General features: G+C 31.9%; 1 pseudogene; it reads left to right on the top strand.

Moving 5' to 3' along the window:
• The first annotated feature begins 3,861 nt into the window (after positions 1-3,861).
• LOC149552919 (DNA mismatch repair protein MSH2-like) lies at positions 3,862-12,608 on the top strand (annotated as a pseudogene).
• Positions 12,609-26,655: the final 14,047 nt, after the last annotated feature.

Genomic DNA, 26,655 nt, shown 5'->3' with positions numbered 1-26,655 from the left:
TGAGAAGGCACATGATGAATTTGCAATAGAATGCCCTGATTATCATATTAGTAGATATCAGTTAGATCAAATAATAAAAAAGGTACCTCACAAGGTTCTTTGGTACATTCTCATTATTCCACATCTTCAATGATTATTCAGGTGCACTAGCATGACACAATTTATGAATTACCATGCATGCAATAGAAGTCAAGATGCCATTATGTGAATGCATACGGATGGTTCTGCATTTAAAGAGATAGAAGAAACATGGTCACACTTTAAAGAAGAACCTCGTAATTTCAAGCTTTCATTAGCAGTAGACAATGTCAATCCATTTTAAGATATGAGATCTGTTTACTCAGTGTAGCCTATTTTTGTTATTAACAATAACATTCCTCCTTGGCTGTCCATAAAGAGGGAGCACAAAATCTTGTCAATGATTGTGCCAAGTATTTTTTCATTTAATAGTTTTCTAAATTAATTTTTTAAAAATGCATGAAAATGGTCATAATAATTATGTAATGTTTATGTTCATTCAATTACTAGGTAAGTACCAAGTTAAATATATGAACGTACGTATTAAGCCCCTAATTGATGAGTTCTTGAAGTTATGGAATGACATCACTATGTATAACATCTCTAGACCAATAGGACATCGACAATTTCAATTAGATGCAATGCTTGTATGGACAATACATGATGCCTCTGGGCTAACTCATTTTTGTGGTATGTTATATTGTTAAGATCATTTTTAGTCTATTATAGTATTTACACATTAATTATTGTATGCTTAAGATGCACATGAAAATTGCACATTATCTTTTAGGTTTTTAGACAAAAGAAAAATTCACATGTCCAGTTTGTGGTCCGAAGATGAAATCACATCATTCAAAAAGTTTAGGAAAGTAGGTGTTTGATGAGTTTAGGAACTTTCTTCGCAATAATCATAAGTATCAAATTACTAAAAATATATTTTTAATGGGAAAGAAGAGACATCATCAAGGCCACAAAGAATGAAACCTCATTTATGGAAATTGAAATATGATCAACTAAATCGTCAAGGTAATGTCTAGTTTGTTGTTCAGAGTTTAAAATTTATATTTTGATATTGTGTTATTTACTAATGATGTAATTGATGCTCATGAAGGTTTTCAAGGCATCAATGACCAAATTCTTAGAGGAATGAAAAGTTATCCTACACAATTTAGTAGGTTATTGTACTACAAAGATCTCCCAATCATGCATTTGTTTGATGCTATGCATATTAGAAAGAATGTAACAGAGACACTATGGAAAATATTGGAAGGCATGATAGATAAAAATTTGCCAAAATTTGTACTGACATTCATGAATCCAATGCACTAAAAGATTTCATTGAATCAAATAGCAATGGAGACTGCATAAAAATAAGTGCGCTTCCTTAGTTATTAGTAGAGAAAAAAAGTGATCCATTAAAAGAAGGCATAAAAAACAAAATTTCCAATAGTATTTGCTACAAATATAAACACTCTTCTATCAAAGATAGGTGATTTTGGGCCAAAGTTGAAAACACATGATTGGCATACCTTCATCAAGGTAAGTCATATTCTCTATTTACAATATATTTCTAAAATTGAATGTACTACCCATTGTATTATTTAATAATATATTAAAATGATCATTTTTAAATAATTGCATTACGTCCTACCTCTATCCCTCCCACACTAGTTTGAGAACAATATTAAACAAGTTATATACAACCTTGGAAAATATATGAGGTTAGAAGTGTTTTTTTCTCAGATTTGTATAATTTTATCTAAAATCTCATTTATATGTTCTTGTGTTTTGAATCTCTTTTAGGTGGTTATCATCTAAAAAAAATCATAAAAAAGATATAAAATATTGGAAGAGAAAAATTCCATAGCTTATGTGTGAAAAGAAAAAGTGTCTACCTCCAACCTTTTTCAATGCTCAAGAACACTATCTCATACATCAAGTTGAAGAGATTGAATTGTGTGGACCTATACAAACTAGGTCAATGTGGATGGTTGAGAGGCACTTGAAATTTATGAAGGGCTTGGTTCAACAAAGAGCACATCCTAAGGGTTCTATGGTAGAGGGATATATGATTTACCAGACCATGGTCTACATTAGTGAATATCTTCCAAAGTTTGTAGCAAATATCCATATAGATCACATTTTGGGATCCCAACTCTAATGAAAAATTTAAAGGAGAGTACTTGATAGGGAAAGGTAGATTGAGGAGATTGACAAGTAATTATAAATTTTTTCTTTGTAGTTTATTAATTTATCCATCATCAATATAAGTTGTTTCTAACTAGTCTAATTGTTTTCTTTATAGTTGGTTGTGAGTGGGATGCACTACATTTGTATATTACAAATAATTTTGATTGGATGATGGTATGGATTGAACAGTCTCAAGAAAATAGTCACTCATTAACATGGGATAGTGTTGCATCGTTGGTTAAAGAAGCTCATTGTAATGGAGATCCCAATGTTATGTCAACGGTACTTGATTTGGTATATGGATTAAGAGATACAAAAGTATGTAGAAGATTACTAATCATAAGCCATAAGTTTAATATAAACTCAAAAATTGATGTAAATAATCTTCACATATTTGAAAAATTATAGGTCAAACATCACAAAGCTATGTACTACCATGGCTGTAAATTTTGCATAAAAAAGTCAGATGAAACAAAGAAAATGTGTGATTATGGGATACATGCAGTCTTTTTGGTCACCAATATTTTTTCTAGAATTGACATATATCCTCAACAATCTAAAAATTGATACTATGGCATTTTGGATGATATACATGAGTGCAACTTTAATTCATTCAAATAGTTCTATTTTTCATCAAATGCTTCAGGCTACAACTTAATTAAAATGATCCTGATAGAATTGTCATTGAACATGATAGTGGATTTACCATGATCAATACAAGGTCATTTGAGCTAGTTTGAGATGAGCCCTATGTTCTCCCAATCTAATACGAGAAAGATTTTTATTTTTGTGTTTCACACAAACTAGGTTGGTCATTTGTTGTTAGATGAAATCCAAGAGGAAGGGCAGTAAATTATAATGTGATGGAAGAAGATACTGAAGAAGCAAAAGACATAAAATGATAATCATGAAATATTGTTACCCAATGATGAAAAAGAATATGGTGATGATGATGATGATGATGATGATATTCATGATCATGTTGATGAAGATGGTGATGATCATGGTGATGATGTCCATGATGATAATGGTGATGAAGATGATGATGATGGTGATAAAGATGGTGGTGGTGATGACAATGATCAAATTGACAAGTATGATGATGATGATGATGATGATGATGATGATGATGATGATGGTGACATGGATGAAGATGATGATCAATGAAATGTCTATCCAAGTACAATCAATTTCAACTATGATGGGGTCATGTACAGCCAAAATTTTCTTTCAAAACCATATGTGCAGATATTAACATTAAGTAGAACATGTCAAATTTTTGTTTACATATACATATTAGTTACACCAAATTTTTGGCTAACTTAAGATAAATGATTTAAATATACAATCTACTTTATCAGTAATTTTTTTTTTTTGTAAATCTATTACTTTCATTTTGCTACTAATTCTTTTTTACAGGGTGGCATGGATAGACCACCATGTTGCACAGGTAGGGATGCACCATCTCACACACCTTCTTTAATAGAGGTAAAGCTTAATTATTGTAATTGTTCAAATTATATAGAAACAAATGTCTTATTATTATGTTATTTCAAAACCATATGTGCAGATGCAAACATTAAGTACACCATGTCAAATACTTTCATTTTGCTGCTGATTTCTAAGAATTACTAGTCTTTTTCAAAGGGCAACATGGCTAGACCACCACGTACAGGTGGAGATGCACCATTTCACACACCTTCAGTGGAGGTAAACATTAATTATTGTAATTTTTATTGTTATATACAATTTTTTTTTGTATTGTTATGTTCTTTTTGTTATGGCTTTGGAGTTATTTTGATGAAATTTTGTAGATATAAAGATTAGTTACACCAAATTTTTCTTTCAAAACCATATGTGCAGATATAAACATTAAGTACTACAGGTCAAATACCTTCATTTTGCTGCTGATTTCTAAGAATTAGTAATCTTTTTCACAAAGAAACATGGGTAGACCACCACACACAAGCAAGGTTGCACCAACTTAGTCACCTTCAGCTGAGGTAAACATTTATTATTGTGATTTTTATTGTTATATAGAAACAAATGTTGTATTATTATATTATTTTCTTTATGGTTGGAGTTATTTTGATGAAATTTTAATGATATACCAAACTAACATACCAAAGAATCACAAAACCCAAATCCATCTATCTCTCATCTTCTCATCTCAATAATTCATCTTTTCCACCACTTTTTGCATATTCAATATTTTATTATTCAAAATCCTTATAATGGCAGCCTCCATCTTGTTGGTAAGTTGTTCCTATCCTATCCTTTTATTATTTTTAATGCATCTATTTCTCTGCTTCCATAAATCCCATACGATAATAGATGGTGTTGTAGTCCACAAGCCACCATACAAACAATCCTTATTTTGAATAGATGTTTTTCTTTGGTTTAGCTATTTTGTAAATAGGTAATTATAGTCCTCCTTAGTGTTATGGTTTTCAATAGTCATTTGACAGTTTCTCTAAACAACCTCAACCCCATATCACAAATCACACACATCGTGATTATAATGAGCACTTGTCTCATATACAAAAAATTGCTCATACACATCATAGGTACACAAGTTAACTAGCTTTCCATACATCACATACATAGTAATTAGCTCCAACATACATCACAAAGACTATATTGACCTACTCAAATGTGAATCACAAGACAATAGTGACTAGTTCACATATAATGGCTAATCATTCCCCGCCCATGTGCATCCTAAAGGAGGGATTGTTACTGCATTGTGCACTACACTATGGGTCCCATTCCTTTCCTTGGTCTTGGCACTGGTAGATACTTTGGAAAGGGATTAGGTTCATCCCATGCTAAACCCAATTGGGTGAAGTTTACCATTTCCACTTCAAACTAAACCCAATAGCATACCACAAGGTTTGTCCAATTATCACCTTCTTGTTCCTCATTAGAAATTCTCTTCCCTATAGTCCCTCAGATAGCCAAGAAATTAATCCTTGAGGAGGTTGCCTCATGATAGGTATTAGATATATGTACCACAAATCATTTGAGGAAGCCTACTCAGAAATGGTTTCCAAGGCCCACGGATAAGTAATTCCCCATCTTTCTAGTGATGAAGAGTGCAACAAGGAATTGAATGGTTGAAAATGTATTATGAATCATCAACTATTCCTTAATGCAATTTAAATGCATAATGTTGAAATTTGATCGTTAGGAATTGGCACTCTTCTAGTAAGGAAAGTTTTATATCATTATATTTGAGTGGGATCTAAACCCTAGTTGTGAATAGTAGAGTAAGTTAGTAAAAGTCTCAATAGGGGACATTGTAGTAGTAGAGTATGCTAACATCCCATTTGAGGAAAGCAGTGAGTAGAAAGGAAACCAATAAGTCTTCAATGATAGCAGTTCGACTATATATCAACTAAATATTGGTGAGGGTCCAATAGAAAATTATTTATTACTGGAAAAGTATCAAAATATTACACTTTGATTCAAATCAAGAGTCACATATAAGATAGTCATTGGCTGATGGAGGTTGTGATATAACAATTTAAGATATGAAGTCATCTATTCACCTAGGCATCGAATAAGATTCAACACTCTATCATAGATTATCAAATGATGGGGGCACACAGAGATATAAAGGATATGAAAGAGGAGCAGTCAAAAACTTCTACCAGTAACACAAAATCTAAGTTATTCAAGTTGATAGATGATAAGATGATCATAGAACTAACTAAAGATTTAATTATATCAGGATTACTATACTACTCATGGAGATGATGCACTCTTCATTAAAAAGCTTACTACCACACCACAACTGCTCTTTGTCAGTTGGGTAATGAACATGATGGTCTCTCAAGTGTGAGCATTAGCAAGAATATGTTTGAAAAAATTATAAGAAACTTTTCGTTAGAGAGGATTGATCATAATATGGAGATTTTTGAGGGAAGTGGATCAAATTGGAGGTTGGCAAAAATTGGAACCTTTGGTAGGCTTGGTAGTTTTGAGGACATTCTCTTTGCTAGCAATGACATGTAAGATACACCAATAATAATCACTCTTCAATATGTTTCCTCACAGGTATAGTAGATAGCTCCTGCAGCTAATGATCTTCAATACCCTGATTATTCTATCTATGCTTAAGAATGGAGCTTTGGCCTAGGTGGCTAGCAACATGGTCGATCATTCACCTGAGGTCCCTACCTAGATGGCATAGGCAATGATAAATACCACAAGAGCAATTGCTAGATTACAAGATTCTAGTAATAACAATTGTGAAAAACCCAGGGGTCTATTGCTTTCATATGCCTATTCTCCATTTTATCTTATTGTTTAATTCATGTAACTGCTTCTGACTTATTATTGTGTTTGATTCTTCCTCAATGATTCCTTAGGATATATTCTTCAATTGTTCCCATGATGTTTAGCAAGGAACTTCTAAATTTATTAATTGTTGGACGATTTTCTTACACCTTCCACTCTGATCCACCTTTTAATGAGTACTGTATGAATCCTCCTTTTATCTTTATTGTTGGAAGGGTTACCACCTTTCATAAGGATTGAGTCACCACTTTCCATTGTTTCCTTTGAGAATAATATATTATTCTCCAAAGTGATCTCAGTTGGATGTTCTTCTTCAACGAAATCTTCTACCCTTTATATCTTCCAATTTGGGGGACATCCACACCTCTTCATCATGTCTATCCCTTTGCAATGGTTACAACTTGTCACAATTTCCACCCTTTGAAAGAGTCGCAACCCTTCAACATTTCTGCCCTTTAAAAGAGTCACAACCCTTTCAAAGAGTTACAACCCTTTGAAAGAGTCACTTCCCTATTTTATTTATCTATGTTCCTTTCTTCTTCATTCCTTCTTATTTCTTCCTTGCTCTCTCTCACCCTTTCAAATGAACTCTCCTCCCATCTATATCTAATGCCGAGGGAGTCACATTTCTTCATTTCACATCTCTTGACCTTTCATTTAACTTAATTAACTTGTAATTATTTTATTTTATATTTTATTATTTATTAATTTTTATATTTAAATTTTATTTATTTATTATTAAAAACTATTTTAGAAAGTAGAAATTATAGAATGCACCAAGATTATGCAAATGGTCCCAAAGTTGTATAAAATTAGGCACAACCACTAAAGTGAGCCTAAACTAAGTGTGAAATTGTAAAGGGACAATTTATGACACTACTCAATCAAGCTTTGTGAAAATAACATAGAAAACAACAAAATGGACCAATACATCAAGCAGAAAATAATCATACACAAAAGTACAAAGTGAATGGAATAAAGATGACAAAGGAGTAGGAATGTAGGAAGAAGTTGATGGCTTTTTGTCTCCTTCACTAGAGCTTTTCTTGCTATCCCCATCCCTGGCAAATATTATCTCCCTAAATCAATAAAAGAAATGATGAGAAAAACCTTCAAAGTACTTGGAGTGGAACAATAAACAAGTTACTCACCCATTTGTCAAATCCTCAAAGGTCTCGCTTGTATCTTTTAAATCTTTTCCCTTATTGCAAGAAAAATATGTAGCTTGGCTGAGTTATAAGTTTAACCTTAGAAACATTATCTCTTAGTATTATTTGAGCTTTTCAATAGCTGGAGGGAAGATGAAAGCTATTTTTGTTTATTAATGTTTTTAAATTTCTAGCTGAAGCTAAAGGTGGATTTGTAGGTCACCTCCAAGAAAAATGCTATTTGGCTTACAAGTGTTCTTTCGTGGGAGTCCAAATGAATTTATATTTTTCCATTTATCTCATAATTTTTCATATTGTATACTCTTCCTCTCCTAGGTTGTAACCTCATGATTAAGTTTGAGAGTAAGACCCAACTTTGCCAATCCACCTTATTTCCTCATCATCAATATATTTTCAACATCAATTCTCTTATTTTTATCATTTAATGTTCTTGTGTTGTCATATAATATTTGCACATCTGCATAGTATTTATGAAATGTTTTCGACTGTCTCTCACTTTTCCCACACATCATGGGAGTTGAATAATAGATAGAGATCATAGGCTAATTGATTGAATAATGGTTCTGATTTCTATATTTTTGAGTTAAGCATTTCTTGAAGCTGTCCTATTTCAAGAACATTTAATGTTTTTCCATTGGAAGAACAACTTTTGACCTACCCTTTCAAACACATGGGACTTATAGGGGATTCCATATTGTGGGCCCTTAGAAAACTTCATAATTTACAACAGGGTGTAACACAGGCCTGTTGGAGTGTGACATATTATAGTGTTCTTTCCTAGTATGATATAGTTACATGCAAATAATCTGAGAACTCATTGCCTTCCAACTGAGGAAGTTCCAAGCCTAACTTCAAATCAGATTTTCAACAAATCTTGTATACATGATAATCATGAATTCCAATCAAGATGTTGAGATCCCTAAAGAATGAGAATGTTAACCTCAATGACCTATGATAGGTTCACCAATCTTCCAACCTACTGTTGTCAACTCTAATGAACCTCAAACACTTTTGGATTGGATTTGACCTTAAGCATACTCTATTTCAAAAAGTTTATAGTTTGCCTTCAAGTGGAATAATTGTTACACCATTCTCCTTGTGACCCATCTAGGGTTCTATAAATAATGCTTTCAGTGATCTTTCTCTCCCTTTCAAGATTATGGAAATGTCTTTGAATGCATTAAATTAACTGTCCTTTTTCCTGCAGTTGTCTTAAAGCTTAATGCAATATTAATTTATCCAAATATTAAAAGGATGGATATGTTTTGAGGTACAAAACATTCATAAATGATGTGAATGTTAAGTATCTGTAACAATGCTGTTGCTTTATTTTTTCTATTTAAAGAAAAAATCTATTTCAATTTTTTTAAAACATTTTTATCCTTATTTTAATTCAAGCATCTTTACCGACTTTTGCATTTTATAATCAGTGAAGTGTGTGTTGAAATGTATAAACACTGGTGTGTTGCTTTAGTTTAGGATTGAATAATGTGTAAGATAGAACTAAAATTTTGAAGATGTCACCTTGAAAGTATGTCCAGTAATAAGTACTGGTATTTTCCATCTTTAACCTCAGAACTCCAAAGTAAATGCTATATTCATGCCAATATATCTTCTTAATATGGTTTGAATAATCTGCACTTGTTTGCAGAAAATAATTTATTTGGTTTTTGACTCATGTCTTCAAAGTTTAAACACTACACGAACAGTGTTTAGCATTTTAATTTCTTTCATACAGGAAAAAGTATAATTCGATGCTATAGTTTGCCGCTTTCTAATTTTTACTGATTTGTAGCTTATATTGATGTTTGTGAGACTATAATATTTAAGAGGTATAACTTCAGCATAATTTCTGCAGCTATATTTTGAACTGAGTTATTCAAGTTGACAAATGATAAGATGATCATAGAACTGACTAAAGATTTAATGATATCAGGATTACTATACTACTCATGGCGATGATGCACTCTTCATTGCAAAAGCTTACTACCACACCACAATTACTCTTTGTCAGTTGGGTAACGGACATGATGCTCTCTCAAGTGTGAGCATTAGCAGGAATATGTTTGAAACAATTATCAAAAACTTGTTGTTAGAGAGAACTGATCATACTGTGGAGCCTTTGAGGGAAGTGGATCAAATTGGAGGTTGGCAAAAACTGGAACCCCTGGCAAGCTTGGCAGTTTTGAGGACATTCTCTTTGCTAGCAATGACATGCAAGATACACCAATGATAATCGCTCTTCAATATGTTATTCATGAAAATGATTACCTTGTGGGTATGGCCTTTTTTGACCCGACAAAGAGAACTTTAGGCATCACCGAGTTTCTTGATGACAGCCTATACTCAAACCTAGAATTTTCCATGATAGCTCTTGGTTGTGGGGAATGCTTGTTACCTCTAGGCAGTAGAAAGTCCACTAATAATAAATGCGTGCATGATATATTGGTAAGTTGTAATGTTCTCTTAACTGAAAAGAAGAAATCTGATTTCAAGTCTAGGGATGTTGATCAAGATCTCCGTCGCCTTGTACCACTTGAGTCATTAAAGGATATAGTTGCAAGTTCAGAGTCTGCTGCTGGAGCTCGGGGGGCCCTCGCCTCTTACACAGATTTGCTTGCAGATGACAGCAATTACAGAAAGTTTACCATTCAGTTTTATCACATAGGCAGTTTTATGCGGCTGGATGCTGCAGCTTTACGAGCATTGAATGTTCCCAAAAGTAAAATAGATGCGAAGAAAGAACTTTAGTTTATTTTGATTGATGAACAGGACATGTACTGCTGGCATGGGGAAGAGACTGCTGAATAGGTGGCTCAAGCAACCTCTCTTAGATGTAGAAGAGATCAAGTGTAGACTGGATATGGTGCAGGCATTTGTTGAGGATGCAGTATTACGCCAAGATTTAAGACTTCATCTAGAAAGAATTGTAGATATTGACTGACTTGTGCAAAAATTGGAGAAGGGTGGGGCCAATCTACAAGATATTCTAAAGCTCTATAAGGCAAGGACTTTTAAGTTTTAATGTATTTGATTTTTTATACTATGCATTTGCAATAAACGTGCTTTTTGTTTTTTCTCTTTTATGATCACATGGATACTTTTGCACTGAATTTAATTGTTTCTTTCACAACAATGACATCGTTGTTTTGAATGAATGTTGATCATTGCTTTGTATCTAAATTTATTTTTGTGCTGTGTAATTGCACTTACTGATTAAATGGTGTATTTCATCATCTATGATTGTTCTTAGCTATCATGCTAAGCTTGCAGTTTACAGATATCACATCTTTTACAAGATGAGAACTATGGTTTTCAAGCACTTAAACTATTTTTGAATTGTTTTTGTTCACTATAGTTATTTTACATGTGACAGACAAGCATATGACTTCCTATAATCAAAAAATCACTTGACCGATATCAAGGGGACTTCTCTTTGTTGATCAGGGAAAGATATTTGGATGCCTTTGAACTTTGGACAGATGAAGAGCATTTGACAAAGTTTGCAGCACTTGTGGAGGCTGTTGTTGATCTCGATCAACTTGACAATGGAGAGTACATGATCTCAATTGGTTACGATCCTAGTCTGATGACACTTAAGAGTGAACAAGATGAAGTGGAAGAACAAATTCAAAAAGTACATCATAGAGCAGTAGATGATCTAGATCTTCCTGTTGACAAGGCTTTAAAACTTGTCAAAGGCACACAATTTGGACAAGAGGAACCAAAAGTACAGAAGAAGTTGAATACATTACATATAGTCTTAGAAACATGGAAGGATGGAGTCAAATTCACAAATACAAAACTTAAGCGACTTGGGGAGCAATATATTAAGTTATCAGATGAATATTCAAGTAGTCAAAGGCAACTTGTTACCCGTGTGGTACAGACAGCAGCAAAATTTACTGAGGTAAGTTTTTTTAGTCTGTTTTTTACCTTATTTACTATTTAATCTTTGTGAGAAATAATTCTACACATAGTCTTAATAAAATTTTCTCAACACATAGTCTTAATAAAATTTTCTCTGATATTGTGTTCCTTTTTAATATATCTATTGCTTTAACTCATATGCCTTCATATTGTTGAGTCCTGACTGTTTTTATTTAAAGTCCTTAAAGCTTACATGATTACTTCAAATAATAATGGCTAGATTAAGCTATTCCTTTTGCATGCTTATTGAATCTTCCAAAAGGAATGTATTATTGCAGGAAAACTAAATTTTTTTCTAGGTGATGATTGATTTGAAATTTTCTTAATGCTAGTTGGATGATATTGTATGGATATCAAGTAATGTTGTAAGATAGGTTTTGAATGAATTGGTTCTTGAACTCATAGGCCTTTGATAGCATACAATGACAGTCTATGTTAACACTTAAGTAGTTAAATCTATGCTTCATATTTCTTTAGGAGTCAGTCCCACCTCTTCAACAAACCTATATGTTTGCAAGAATTACAAATTTAATTTTTTTTACATTGCAAGAATTGGACCTCTTCATTGTTGCACTTGGAGAATAATAATTTTATTTTTTAACAAATTAATTTATTAGCACTGTTTTTTATTACACCACTATGGGTATGTAAAAATGTTGAATGCAAGTCATGGACATTAGAGACTTGTTTGTGGAAAGGATGCATAGCTGTTAGTGGAAGAGATGTATAGCTATAATGTGTATGTAGTGTCATTATCTATCCTTTTTCTTTTGGCATGAAAAGACACGTAATCATCCAACAAGTATGGTTTTTACACATCTTTTTTATAACACATACATATAATAGTTAATTATAATTAAACTCATATTTCAAGAGACTTTGTGGATTTGCTCATGTCTTGTGAAAGAATTGGCTGTAAATATGACATGCTCACCTCAATGTGGACAGATAAGACTGTTTGACAAATACTTGAAACCTTACCCCTCTCCTAAACTGTGATGCTTTCGATGGTAAATATTCATTGATATGTGGAAGTTGGAACTGACTGATTTAGTGATTGGGCCGTTGAATAAAAAGCTAGGGCTCACTTTGATTTTTGCCATCTGTGCTCTCTATGTGTTAGATTACTTAATCTTCTATATTGGTTTAGACAAGCCAAAACTATATGAACTATAATTTCAGCTGTGCGATGATTCATCTTTCATTATTAATCTATATTTAGTGTCTTTTCTCTAATTTTGGTATGTTCAGAACTTCAGCCATGTTAGTTCTTGTTTTCACAGCAGCATAGTCTACTTATGCTCATTATGTACAACACCCTTTTGGCTGGTTTGTCATTATACTTGAGTGCTCTTCAGGGTTATTTAAGACTAGTTGATTCAAAGACTCTATATAGTATATTACCAAGAGATAATTTTCTAATAATATAGACTATGAAAGACAGAGATCTTTAAGCACTAGTATTTGTCATACTACTCTTTATTTTGGGTTTGACAAATGATCTTATAATCCCATCCATTCCTTTAAAGCCTGGTTCACGAAGAGTAATTTAATGCTTTACTTTGTTTCCAGCAATGAATGCCCATTTACCATTTGTATATGATTCAATCACTTTACTGTTAAATAAGCATTTAACAAAAATGGAAGTAAGTTTCCTGACATGAAACAAAGGTGTGTTTTTAATTAGGCTGCCTTTATATCAAATTAAGATACCCGTAATTCTACAAATTAACCTATTGTTGAGAATATTAGGAAAGGCAAAGTGTTCTATTCAGTAGGCAGGGCAAAAAACCTGGCAATAACCATAGCATGCAGAGCAGTTGGTGGAGCTATGTTTGCATTATGTTTGGTGGGAATTTATGTCAAAATTAAGGCTAGAAAATTCTTTGCACAGACTCATTGCATAGCCATACATGGTAAGTTAAGATAATCATTTGCTATTTTTATTTGATTTTCTCTCCTAGTTAATAATTTTAATAGCTCCTTGCTTTGTACTAATAGCTTCAATGTCTGGCATCATGTAGATCATTAGGCAGCAGAAATTAGTCCAGTGATGTGGTAATCTACTCCTCATATGATGTTGGTTTCATTATGTGTTTAAATGAGTTAGGTATTAATGTTTGGCATTGAAAGATCTCAGCTCAGAGGTTGAATGGTTGGAAGACTTGGTTCAGGTTTGAAATTTTTGATTTACTTACACTCTTTATCTGTTGTGATTGGCAGTGGGCCATTCTAGTCATGGTCTATTTTTAAAATTTCCACATCCTTAAAGACATCAATTAAGAAAATCTTTGAAAAGTTCAGTGCTACAAGGACTTCATGCCATAGTTAATATATGACTTATAGCTACTTTTTCCCCTATATGCTTCAAGAAAGAGATTTCATACAGGCATCCAAAATACAACCTATAGAGGAAGCAAGGATAGTTTTATGGTATTGACGAATGCTTCTAGATATAACTGTGTAGTGTTTTCTAGCATCAGAATTTGAGAAAAAATGTGAGTGTGATCTAAACTATTGATGCTGAAAAATGTTACATCATTATATCCAAAAGCATTCACTAGAACTATCATGAACTGTGGAAATTTCATGTCTCTTATAGTTTTCTGATGATCTTTTCCAAAATGAGGGATCCTTCAATGCTAGATTTTATTCAAGGCATTGTCTTTATTATGAGGGGATGCTTGCATGTTGTCTGTCTTTAAAATTTGCATTCTACTTTTTCTAGAATTACATTAACATTCCATGCTTCCAAATTATAATGTCATGATAATGACATCATAGATACTAGATGGGGAGCATATTCTACTTAGAAAGAATTAAACAAAGCACTTAAAAAACTTGAAAAGATCTACTTTAATGCTTTCACAAGGAGGAATTAACACTATACACACTATTCCATCTAATAAAATCCACAAATACTTCTCTATTCACTTTAAAACTTAATAAAAACTAGTAATTGTCACTACAATTCTAGGCATAGTCTGTTGTTCCATACTATAGTCATACAATGGCATTTACCAACCCTTGTATTAGGGTTCCCCAGGACATTTATAGCCTTCTCCTTGGCATTCCTAAAGTCTGGATCCACCATCCTAAAACTAGAAGTTACAAAATCACTTCCCAGAACTCATATTCAAGACCTTGGTGTTCTTCTGATGGGTTCAGGATATGAGGTAAGCTAATTGTGATTATTTGGAAGAAATGATCACATAGCATTCATCCAATTTTTTTTTCTCTTATTCCATGGATAATATGATCTTTTTTTTTCAAAATTTGAGGCGTGCATTCTTCAGCGAATCAGGTCTATATAGATTCAAAGGGCTTGCTAGTAGGGTTGCACCTATTGGTGTACATGTAGCTCTTTTGCTCATAATGGTAGGGGAACCTCTAAGTTCCATGGGGGGCTACCTAGGTTCAGTTACAGTTCCTCAAGGCTTGAATTTTATGATGGGGGATGTGCTTACTCCAAATGGGATTTTGTCTAAACCAATTCCCAATTTTCAAACCAAAGTTCATGTTGAGTAGTTTTATATTGATTACAATGAGAATGGCGAGGTATATATATATTTGGGATTACACTCTAGAGCTTTTTTTTCTCCTTCACACAACTATTCACATAAAAGAAGAAACAATATTCTAGCCACCATCTTACAACTCTTTGTTTTTTTTTTTGTTCTCCTGGCTACATTTTTTATTTTGATAATCTCAAAATAATCAAGTCTCTTTCAAAAACTGCATTGAGATGTTAACAATAGGTATCTTGTTGTTATTCATTTTTTCTTGCCCATCTTTATTTAGGTATCCCAATTTCACATCAACCTTTCTTTATGTGATACAAATGGAAAGGAAGTTCTAAGGAAGACTATCAGTGTGAATAGCCCTTTATGATTTGGGGGCATCACAATCTATCAAACAAATTGGTGTATCTCAACTCTTCAGATATACAAGAATGGTGCAGGTCCATTCAATCTTTCAATGCTACATTACAAAGTAGAGATAATAAACGTTTTGGTACATTCTTGCCACTAGAAGATGATAATAGTTCTACCAATCCTAAAGAAATGTAAGTATACATGGAAAATCTTTATTTCTAAAATCTTTAAATCTCTCTTTGAGAGAGCCAAGAAAAGAAATCATCTTGAAGGATATTTTTGTCATTTCCTAAAATTTTGGAACTTCTAAACCATTATATCTAATTCATTTATAGATTTCTAGAAAATATTGTGTATAAGTATTTGAATCAATGTTTCAGATCGTTTCAAAGAATACATGATCATGCTTTATGTTTATGTTCTTCTTTGTTCTATGCTATATCAATATATAAAGCTATTGTTTCTCATTAAATCTCTGCAAAGATAAAGTTGGAGCAGGAGAATTTTTCTTCTCAAAGGTGTCCTTTTCTTAATTATTTTAATTTATTTTAATTTTATATGCAAACTATTTTTATATTTTAATTTAAATAAACTTTATTAACTTTATACTCTCTTTTATTAAATTATAAGACATCTTTAATTATATTTTTATTAATTTAACTAATAATAATATTAGGAATTTATTATTAAAATGAAACTACTAAATAAATTATTATTAAATTAAATAAATATAATTATACCAAAATTAGAACTTTAATTAAATCTTTTAAATTTATTTCTTATATTTAATTAATTAATTTAATATAATTAAAAATTAGTTTTTTTAATATTATTTTTTTGTTAAATTAAATCATTTAGTAATTTTTTATTTGATTTAATTATAACTGAAAATCACAATAGACCCACAAAACTAAATAAGAAAACTCATTTTAAAAATAAAGTACTAAATCAAACTCAAGGGGTCAAAATCTTAGATTCATATCACTTGACGAATTTGGAAGGGTAAATAACTTAGATACTTGTCCTACTTTATAGGACAATTGTCTTAGGGTTAGGATTTGAACTTAAGAACTATCTCCCATCTTTTACCATTGAGATACTATGATAGGGTACACTCATCCTAACAATTTAGGGAAGTTGATGCCTGGCACTTGCAATCTACATAAAAGCTGAGCAGATACATATACATATAAATCTACACTAAATAGACAATGATGGGGAGTGGTGCATCATGTAAATCCTGACTCGTAGGTGATTATGACTCCATCCCTCAACCACATCAGAAATGTCAACCATAAAGTAAAATATGCATGTACACCATACACATGCAAGTATGGGGTAGGTAACCATGAAAACTACATACAAATCATCCATCTAACTATCACCATAAAATAACTAAAATCACTATATGAACATACATATATCATCATCGAAAGACTAATAATGAACACATAAAATAATTGAGTATCAAGTAGCTCATCAGATATATAAACTTAGTATGAAATAACATTCAATCAAATTTGGTAATCAAGTACCATTAGTCATAAAACATAGCCATAAAGTTGGCCTAAAAGAATATGACAATAAAACATTAAAAATAAACTAGAGGTAGGCATTACATTAGATCTACAAATTTGATAGATCAAATGCTCCCAGACTTCATACTTCATGTATGATATAATGATGGAAACTACTACAGTAGTTTGTTCTTCATTAATAACAATGTCAATGTTCATGTTTTACCCATTATTTTAAAGGAGGATAATATAAGCACAAGCCATTTAACGAAGAACCTATAAAATTCACTATGGATGAAAAGGGTGCAAAGATATTGGTAAAACTTGCAAAGAAAATAAATTCTTGAAAAGACAAGATGAACCTCAATGAAGGAAAAGTCTAAAAATGTGTATTTCATTAGTACCAAAGAAGAGAAAATAATAAAAATACAAATAATCTTACCAATATTTTACTTTGCACACAAAATGTTGCAAACCTTCCACACTAGCACTTAGTGACATTAGTTGATTGGTGCACCCTTCAAAAGTACACGTGCTAGTTTATAATTTTTTTTTTTTTGGGAAAAGACAAATATTGGCTAGCTATCCTTTATGGCTCAATAATTTTCTAATTCATTATTTTAAAAAAATTGATAACCCTCATCCAATAATATTAATAATCATTAATTAAAATAATTATAACATATAGCTAAATCATTATGAGAACAATGACTCAAATTTAAAATTATTCTTTAGATTTTGAATTAAAATATTCAAACCTAAGATTACACTTAATAAATGTTGTGTACGTGGAAGGCAACATTTTTCCTTTTTCATTGGGGGATTACTTTTTACATCTTCATTGGAATGCTTGTTGAGCCATCTGAATGGTTCAAGGTAAAATAGCTATTTTCTATTATCAAATCAGAAAAATGTCCTCATTTGGAATGCTTGTCCAGCCATCTAAATATTTCATAGAAAAATTATTATTTTTAATTATCAAATTAGAAGAATATAAATATATTATTTATATCTTTATTTCTCCATATTTTTACATTACAAAAACTTTAAATACATATGAAAAATTTGTGCATACTTTTAACAATTCAATTGTTCTTAAGACATAACTACAACTGATGGCCAAGAAACTTATGCAATGAAAGTAGGAAAAAAGTAAAAGAAAACTCTAAAAGATGCTCATTTTTATAAATATGTATCTTTAGTTATTAATATAGTTTGTAAAAGAAAATATAAGACTAGTGTGCTTGTATCCTTAATTTCCAAGGAAAGCTTTTCCCCTTATCATAGATAGTTATGTACATCACCATAGACCTTCCCATGGATTTAATCATGTATAACACAATAGCTTAATGTTTTTTGAAAAAAATATTAACTTACAAAACTACCTCCAAAGGAGCAATTATTGTTAGAGTCATCTTTACAACTATGCCCTGTGGCATCATCCTCTTCATCACAATTATGGTCTTTAGATATTAAGAAATTCACCGATGTCTCCAATAGATGCATCTTTCTAGCTTTGGCCCTCTTCTCTGGATGATTAATTTTGGTGTCAATTTGTATAAGAACATATTCCATTCCCACATCTTCCTTTCCCTCTTCTAATATATGCTTCCTCAAGGACAGCGTGTTATCTACATCCTCACTCAGAATGCTAATGAAGCCACCTGAATTTTTCATAGCAAAATAATTCTTTATAATTATCAAGTTAGAAAAATATAAATATGCAATTTATAGCTTCATTTCTTCACATTTTTAATGAAAATATCAGTAATTTTAAAATATTTCGTGCATACTTCCAAGTTTTAATGGTCAACTGGCCTATGACTAAAAATTTAAGGAGTGAAAGAAGTAAGAAGAAAACTTCTAAAGAACAACCATTTTTATATCTACTTTTTGTTGGAAAAAATAATTCTTTATAATTATCAAATTAGAAAAATATAAATATGCAATTTATAGCTTCATTTCATCACATTTTTAATGAAAATATCAGTACTTTTAACATATTTTGTGCATACTTCCAAGTTTTAACAATCAACTGGCCTATGACTAAAAATTTAAGGAGTGAAAGAAGTAAGAAGAAAACTTCTGAAGAACAACCATTTTTATATCTACTTTTTGTTGGAAAACTTAATGCAGCGTTGAAGTTTGCCCCTTGAGCCAAATGCTCACCTACCACCCTGATGTCTAGAATAGAAAAAAAGTTAATACAGGTAGGTGAGGTTTTCAAATTTTGAATAGAGGGGGAGAATGGAATGAGACAAAAATGAATGTTTTATTCATTCATGTAGTAGAGTTTTGTAGATCAAGCAAATCAGAGAGAAGTTGCAGAGCTAAGCAGAGAACAAAGAGGAAGGAAGTTTGTGCCTGAAGTTGCACATGACACCTCTGTTCATTCTGTGAGTTTGTTATTATTATTTTTTGTCCTGTTGAAGCAGTGAATTCTCTAGGCACCTTTGTATGCAACCATTAGAGTTGCAAGTTTAAAAGTTCATTGAAGTTTGAAGTATTATCAGTTTAGGGTTATTTTAGGGTTTTTTGGTTGAAGCCGAATTCTCCCAAATTTTGTAATAGTTTAATGAAAGATTGAATAGAAAGCAAGCAAGCATACTTGAATCTATTGATCTTCCCTTGTATGTTGCATTTGAGTAATTTGTTTGAAAGCTTACAGCTTTGGCTCTCTGGTTCTAATGGTGAATGCATTCACGTTGAAATTTTCTAAGTTATAAACTTTAGTTGGAGCTGAGCTCACTCGGCATCTATTGCTGCCGAGCATTTCCTTTTTTGGAGCCAAGTATACTCGGCATCTATTGCTACCAACCTTTCAAGTGCCAAGCTCCTCTTTGTGCCGAGTTCACTTGGCACTTGTTGCCTGTCAGTCGGCACCATCAAGTGTCGACCAACCTGCCACTCGGCACCATCAAATGTCGAGTAAAACTGGCACTTGACACCTTCATGTGCCGAGCAACTTTTAAGTGCCAAGTATAAATTTTTGAGTTAGGGTTGTGAGTTTGAGATTTAAATTTTTAATATAATTTTCTCACACTTTTTACTTCATTGCTTCAATAGTTCTTGAGCTATAACTATAGCTTATGGCCTGAAATTTTTTTACTGAAAGAAGCAAAAGAAAACCTTCAAAGGTTAACCATTCTCATATATACACTATTTAGTACATTACTATTTTTTGAAAAAGATTAGAAATGGGTGGTTGTAGCCTAAAATTCCAATGATAGCTTTTCCACTTACCATAGAAATATTTAGCCACGTTACCATAGAAATCCCATGGATTTAATCATGTATAACAGAATATGTTAAAGAATTTTTTAAAAAGAAGCTAAAAATACCTTTAGGGGAGCAGTTCTTGTTAGAATAATCCTTCGCATCATGAATATGGTCTTTAGGTATCAAGGAATTCACCCTACGGCTTAAACATCACACACTAAGCTTCATTCCTAGGCTAAAAGTGCTAAATAGTCAAAGTTGACTTATTTTTTCAAAACTTAATTTCTTCCTTAGTGTGTGATGTTTAAGGGTGCCTAGAATTCACTGATGCCTCCAGTAGTGTCACAACCCATTTGTTCACAAACTGAACAAAATTGAAATCTCATGCCACAAAGATTTTGTTTGAAAATTTCGTTAGAAAATTTATTAATTAGTAAAGAAAATTCAGAGTTGTCTGGACAAATGCATCAAATCGAATCAGTTGGGTCAGTTACAATGGTAGGATTGTCTTTTATTAAAAAAGGGGTGCTTGCCCTTTTCTATTTCTCCATTGCAACTGCATCTCAAAAGATAGTAGATAAAAGAGAACGATTTCATCGATAGAGGGGGTATAAGGTAAAAGGAGGAGGTGCGCGAGCTAGAGATGATCAAGAAAGCTGACTAGACAAAATAAACAAAAATGAAAAAATACTCAATCTGTTGTGGCAGTAATATATTTCAATAATAATTTTGTCCATATCAATTACATTACATGATGCTTCTATTTATAGAAGTCTTAGATCATTTCAGAAAACATCTAAATTAGCAGACAAAACACAAATAGACTTTTCTATAATTATTTATGATTTCCAGAACTTTACCTAACAATGATGTTTTTAGAATTCATTTGAGGGAGAAATTAATCATTCCAACATTGCTCCTAAAGTACTACTAGTTTTTCAATTGAAACTGGTACTGATTTCACCATTTCTTCTTTTCACAATAAATGGTTCTATTAGTAATTTGATAGGCTAAAATGTGCTTTGTACTAATCATTAAAACTTTAGTAGTCTAGCACTTATATGTTGCTTCCTACTTTGTTTTTCCACATACTCAAACTTGTCGTGTTTTACTTGACACTCTTATAACTTGCCATGTTAAACCAAACTTTAAATCCCATTCTTTTCTCTTTGCTACTTAAAGCCATTGACAACACTTAGAATTTAATTATTGAAAAAAAACAGCAACTATAATTAAGGGAATGACTGATATTAGTGTTAATCTTTTGACAAGCTAGTAACTCATAATTCTGAAGCACCATTTATTATGTAAGAGAATTCAGTTTGATACACAGTCAATCTATTTATGCCCTGAATCATCTGCTATTTTTTTGAAGCTTCATCCATATAAATTGTAATGAACTTTCCTTTCATGATTATTTTATTGTTTTGCTTATGGACATGCATGCATTTAGGTTTCTATTGTTAAGGTCTTCCTATTTATTTAGATATTAGATAATGCATTTTTTTGTATACATCTTGTGTATTTATGTTTTATGAGAAGATTTATGATAGGATGACATAATATTAATTGATGAAAAAAAGGGTTTCATTGTTAGCTATACAATTGGCTTAATATATGCATAATCATAACATGTTTCAATAGAGAATTGATGGTAGTACTTGTATGCCCTTTTAGGAGTTAGACTAATTTTCTTGTTAGACATGAGCTAAGATGATGTAATTAAATTAATTCATGATTAGTGGACTTTATAGTTTTACCTTGTATGTTGATGGGTATATGAAACTCAAGGTTGGATAAACCATGTTATGTTTAATTTTTTATAAATGATGGAGATGGAACTTGTGATAGTGAGGTGATAACTAGAAAATGTTGTTTTGTTATCTTATTGACCGATTAATGTTTTGACATTATTTGTGTAGCATGAGTCCATTATTATTTTAAGTTTTACTTGTTTAGACTATCTCACTACTGGGCTGGGTAATTTTCATTTCAGGAAAGATTCTAGAGAAGCTTAAGAACTTCGAGATAGGCTAGTAAAGCACTCCTACAATATTCTCGCCCTTGTGTTCTTAGACAAGTTCTCGAGCTCATTTCAACTTGGTCATCATGGGTAAACTATCTAGTATCCAGTATATGGTATTGGTAATCTAGCAATGAAATTTTGATTTCTTTTGAACTTGAGTATATATGTATATATATCATTTTAGTTAAAGCTAATGATAGTTTATGTAAATCAACTAATGTTGATTGCTCAATATTCAAAGGACTTGAATCTTGTTGAAATTTTTGCATTTTATGGAGAATGCTGATGTGGCATTGGTTTTGCAGAGGTGGTCCTTACATATGGTATTAGAGCTCTTGGTTCCACACTTGGGCCTTGGGTTCACTATGCTAGACACACAACTGTAAGTCAACTAGTTTTTTTTATGTTGTATGAGTTGATGACATAGATTGCATGTTGTGCCTCTTAGCTATGATTACTTTTGACATAGAAGGATATGATGTTTCTTATGCATGTCATGATCTTGAGTTAAAATTACATTCTTTTAAAGATTGTCAAAAATGGGAAGTTTATGGAATGACTGGTAAATTGTGTACCTTATATGTTATGATTATATTTACTTAAAACCATGTGATGGTATAATATGCATATTGAAGTATTAAAATTGAACTATTGAGATAGTCAAAGGATGGTTGAATTTTGCACTAGGCTTTGAGATCCTACCAAATGAAGATTTGGCTTGTCATAGCACTGAAAAATATCTTTTTATTATGTAAATGACATGTGATGCACATGTGGTGCCAGAATCTACTTCTATTTTATGCTAGATTCATGAGGTTCATTGATTAACCTAATATAATAAGTAGGAAGAACATGGATTTCATTACAAAAGTATTGCATGTTCCATTATGCATTTAGAAATGTGTGATTATCAAAATAAATTGCATGTGATGCATGAGAAATTTGGTTATGTTCAAACATCTACTCCCTCTTGGTGACTAGTGATAGTCAATGTGCTTTAAGTGAATTGGGTTTTTGTTTTATTATGTTCAATTTCATGAACTTGGATGTGATGAAAGACTAGCTTATAATTTTACATTCTTTATGATCATCAAGCCACCAATTTCTTATGTGACCTATTTACTGTGACTCTTGTTCACTTTTATTTTGGTTTTGTGTCTCCTTTTTGGACTTTGACTTGAGAATTATGAATCTTGTTTTCAAGATTTCTTTGATCTTGAGGTGGCTAGGGTGTGTGTATTTTTGATGATGCTAGTCTTGTGATTTGGAAGTGATGTCATCTATGATGTTTATTATGGCACCTTGATAGGATGTATGAGGGAGTAGATTGTGAAGACCATGTCATTCTTCTTTTTGCATTTATTTTATGTTATTTTTATTATTTTGGAAGCTTACCTTCCAGTGTGGGTGCCCAATGTGGACAGACAAGAAGGGTAGAAGTATTGCTTTCATTTTCCACTCTACCTATTAGTGTAATACTGACACTACAAAATGTTGTTATTTTGCTTCATCGCTGGGTGTAATGTAGCAGTTATGGGAAAGATAGATGGATACTTTATATTTAGTTTCTCTATCTGCCAGTTCTATAGAATAGTTACATGTTGTTCTTGTTTTCTCTACCAATAAATCTAGTTTTATAAAGTGCTTGGCCAAGCCATTTTTTTTTTCCAAATAATGCATATATGTATATGGTTATGCTTATTTGATTTTACTACATATGTGTAGATGTGTAGTTTATTTTTATTCCTTACTACATTTTGTGATTAGGCTACTAGGCACATGGTTGCATGTAATGTGTTTCACAACCGCATCGAATCCATCTGATCCATCTTGTTCTAGGAAGCTAGTTGTCTCGTGCTAGGGTCGAGGTATTCTTTGTGTTAGAAAGAATCCTAGGGAAAAATCACTCCATAGTTGGCGAGGTTAAAGTGCCTCAAACCATATTTTATGTGATGATTTAATGGCATGAAGGTCATACAGCACAACATGTACTTATATGTTGGTTAAGTACACTATGGTGACAAGATGGGCTTGAGTGCCTAAGGTCACCAAATTGATAAAAAATGGATTTGCTGATCCTTGTAGGTGATTGGTGAGCATACCTAGCTGATTTACTTAATGGTATTGGTCATCTGGTATATGTGCTTATTATTCCATGTTCAATGTGTAGGTTGACATTTTCTATGATGCCACTAAGGTATGATGCTTTAAATTATACTTCATATATTTATTAAATCACACACTTTGATGGATGGATTCCTTGGATAATGCCACTGTCAAATGGAAAATTATTTTCTAACCTTTAATTATGGTGAGTGAAATAATTGTTGACTATACAACTAGGGTTTTACTTGCTCATTTATGTGTCTTTGCAAATAATGATATGAAAATTGTTTAGTAGGACATGGTTCTTACATATGATGAAATATAGTTTGACATGTACGTCAACTTATTCAGTATATTCATGTATGAAATATTCATGTGATGATATGTTGTGCTCAATAATTTGGTCGATAATTGGTTTATGAAATGTAATTATTCTTATACCTATCATTTTAACATGTAAGTTGGAAAGTAGAATGAAGTTGAAAAATTAATTAGAATCTATATTGTATCTACTTGTTAAATTAAACTAATTGTAGACAATTTGGACTAACCTAACTTGACTTTTTGGGCTATGTGGCAAGTATAGGGATATGTGGTTGTCCTATGAGAATGCAAACAGGTATGTATAGATCCCTCTTTTACCTACTTTGATAATATTTTTGCATTGGTGTTATGTATATGTGATGATCCACCATGCATGTGACTTCTACTATATAGAAAGTTGTTGAATCCTTTTATTTAGTCAATTTGGTCAATGAATAATGATCATTGATGTGGTCATCTTAAGTTATTTGTTTGACTCCTAGTCGATATGGTGTTGACATAAACTTAGACCCTTTGGTCGACATGTGTGTTGGGATTTGGTTGAATAATCTATTGATGTAGAACTTGGGTTAATTTTACTTGACACATTTGGTTGTGTGACTTTCTATCCTTGATCTTTCTATTATATTTGTTAAATGCATGTTGTTAATTTGGAGCTATATGACGCATTATGATATAATTACATTATATGTCACCTTTTGCAGGCATATGTATGCATTATGATGATCAAATTTTGATGAGTACATTGATGATTTTATGTGTGGATGTCTTTGTATTTCATGATGATTTAAACAATGACGAATTAGATGTATCATGATAACATTACTTGATTATGTTTCATGGACACTAACCTATTGATGTGGATGGGTACTCACTTAGCATGCACCACATATTAGATGGTATGTATGGTACACATGGTATGAATGGTTGATTATTTATGCTACTCATGATCAAGATGTGATTGAAAGATAAGTTAAGAAGTCATAAAGTTGAACAAAATTTTTTCACTCCTAATATTTGAATTGATCTCCTTGAGATACTAATATTATATATGAGCTAATGATATTGTGAGTGCATGTGTAAAAGTATGGTAGGTTGTGGATAAGAAGTACCTACTAGCAAGGAAAAATCCACAAGTGATGCCAAGGTATGGTAAGTGCACAAGTATGTGTGTAATATTATGTGATTTTAAGGCAATATGTTACTAATTTTGAGACATCTTGAGATAAAGAAGTATTTGATTTTATATTTCATTGGAAATTCGATTTGATTTATGATATATGATGGACTGGCATTTGGTGTTGTTCCTATGAATGAATAGAGGGAACGAAAGATTATAAGAAAGGGGGAATATTGTCGGAGAGAGGTAGTCTAACCTTGTAAAACTAAAGATGGTAATGGAATTCACACATTCACATAGAAAAATGTTCTTGAAATGATTATTATACCTGTGCTTATATAAAATGTGTATTAATTTTTCTCTAGAATTGATTGCTTCAAAGAAGTGTTAAAATTTTGGGTTGACAAATAGCGTCTTATGAGTGTTTGTGTGTGTTGATTGTATTAGAATGCATTTATATTAAATAATCTTGTTGACTATGATAGAATCTAAATAGGAGTGCATGTATTATTTAGAACATTGAACAATGAAAGTTTGACTAAATTCACATTATTTATTTTTTTTCTCATTGATTGTACTTGTACATATTGACCTAGCATCAGGACAATGCATTCTTTAGGTCGGAGAGGATGTGACAACCCATTTGTTCACAAACCAAACAAAATGGAAAATGTAATGCCACACAAATTTTGTTTGAAAATTTTGTTACAAAATTTATTAATTAGTAAAGAAAAATGCGGAGTTGTTTGGACATATGTGTCAAATCGAATTTTGTCAAACCATTGTGAGATTTATGAAGCATCCATGGTGATTCAAACTAACATTTATGTGCCTTATTTGAAGGGCTAAGTATCTTAGA

Source organism: Cupressus sempervirens, chromosome 6 (assembly GCF_028749045.1).
Source record: "Cupressus sempervirens isolate cs-2001-9-10 chromosome 6, ASM2874904v1, whole genome shotgun sequence".
Lineage (NCBI taxonomy): Eukaryota > Viridiplantae > Streptophyta > Pinopsida > Cupressales > Cupressaceae > Cupressus > Cupressus sempervirens.
This window is presented reverse-complemented; position numbering and strand designations above follow the sequence as displayed.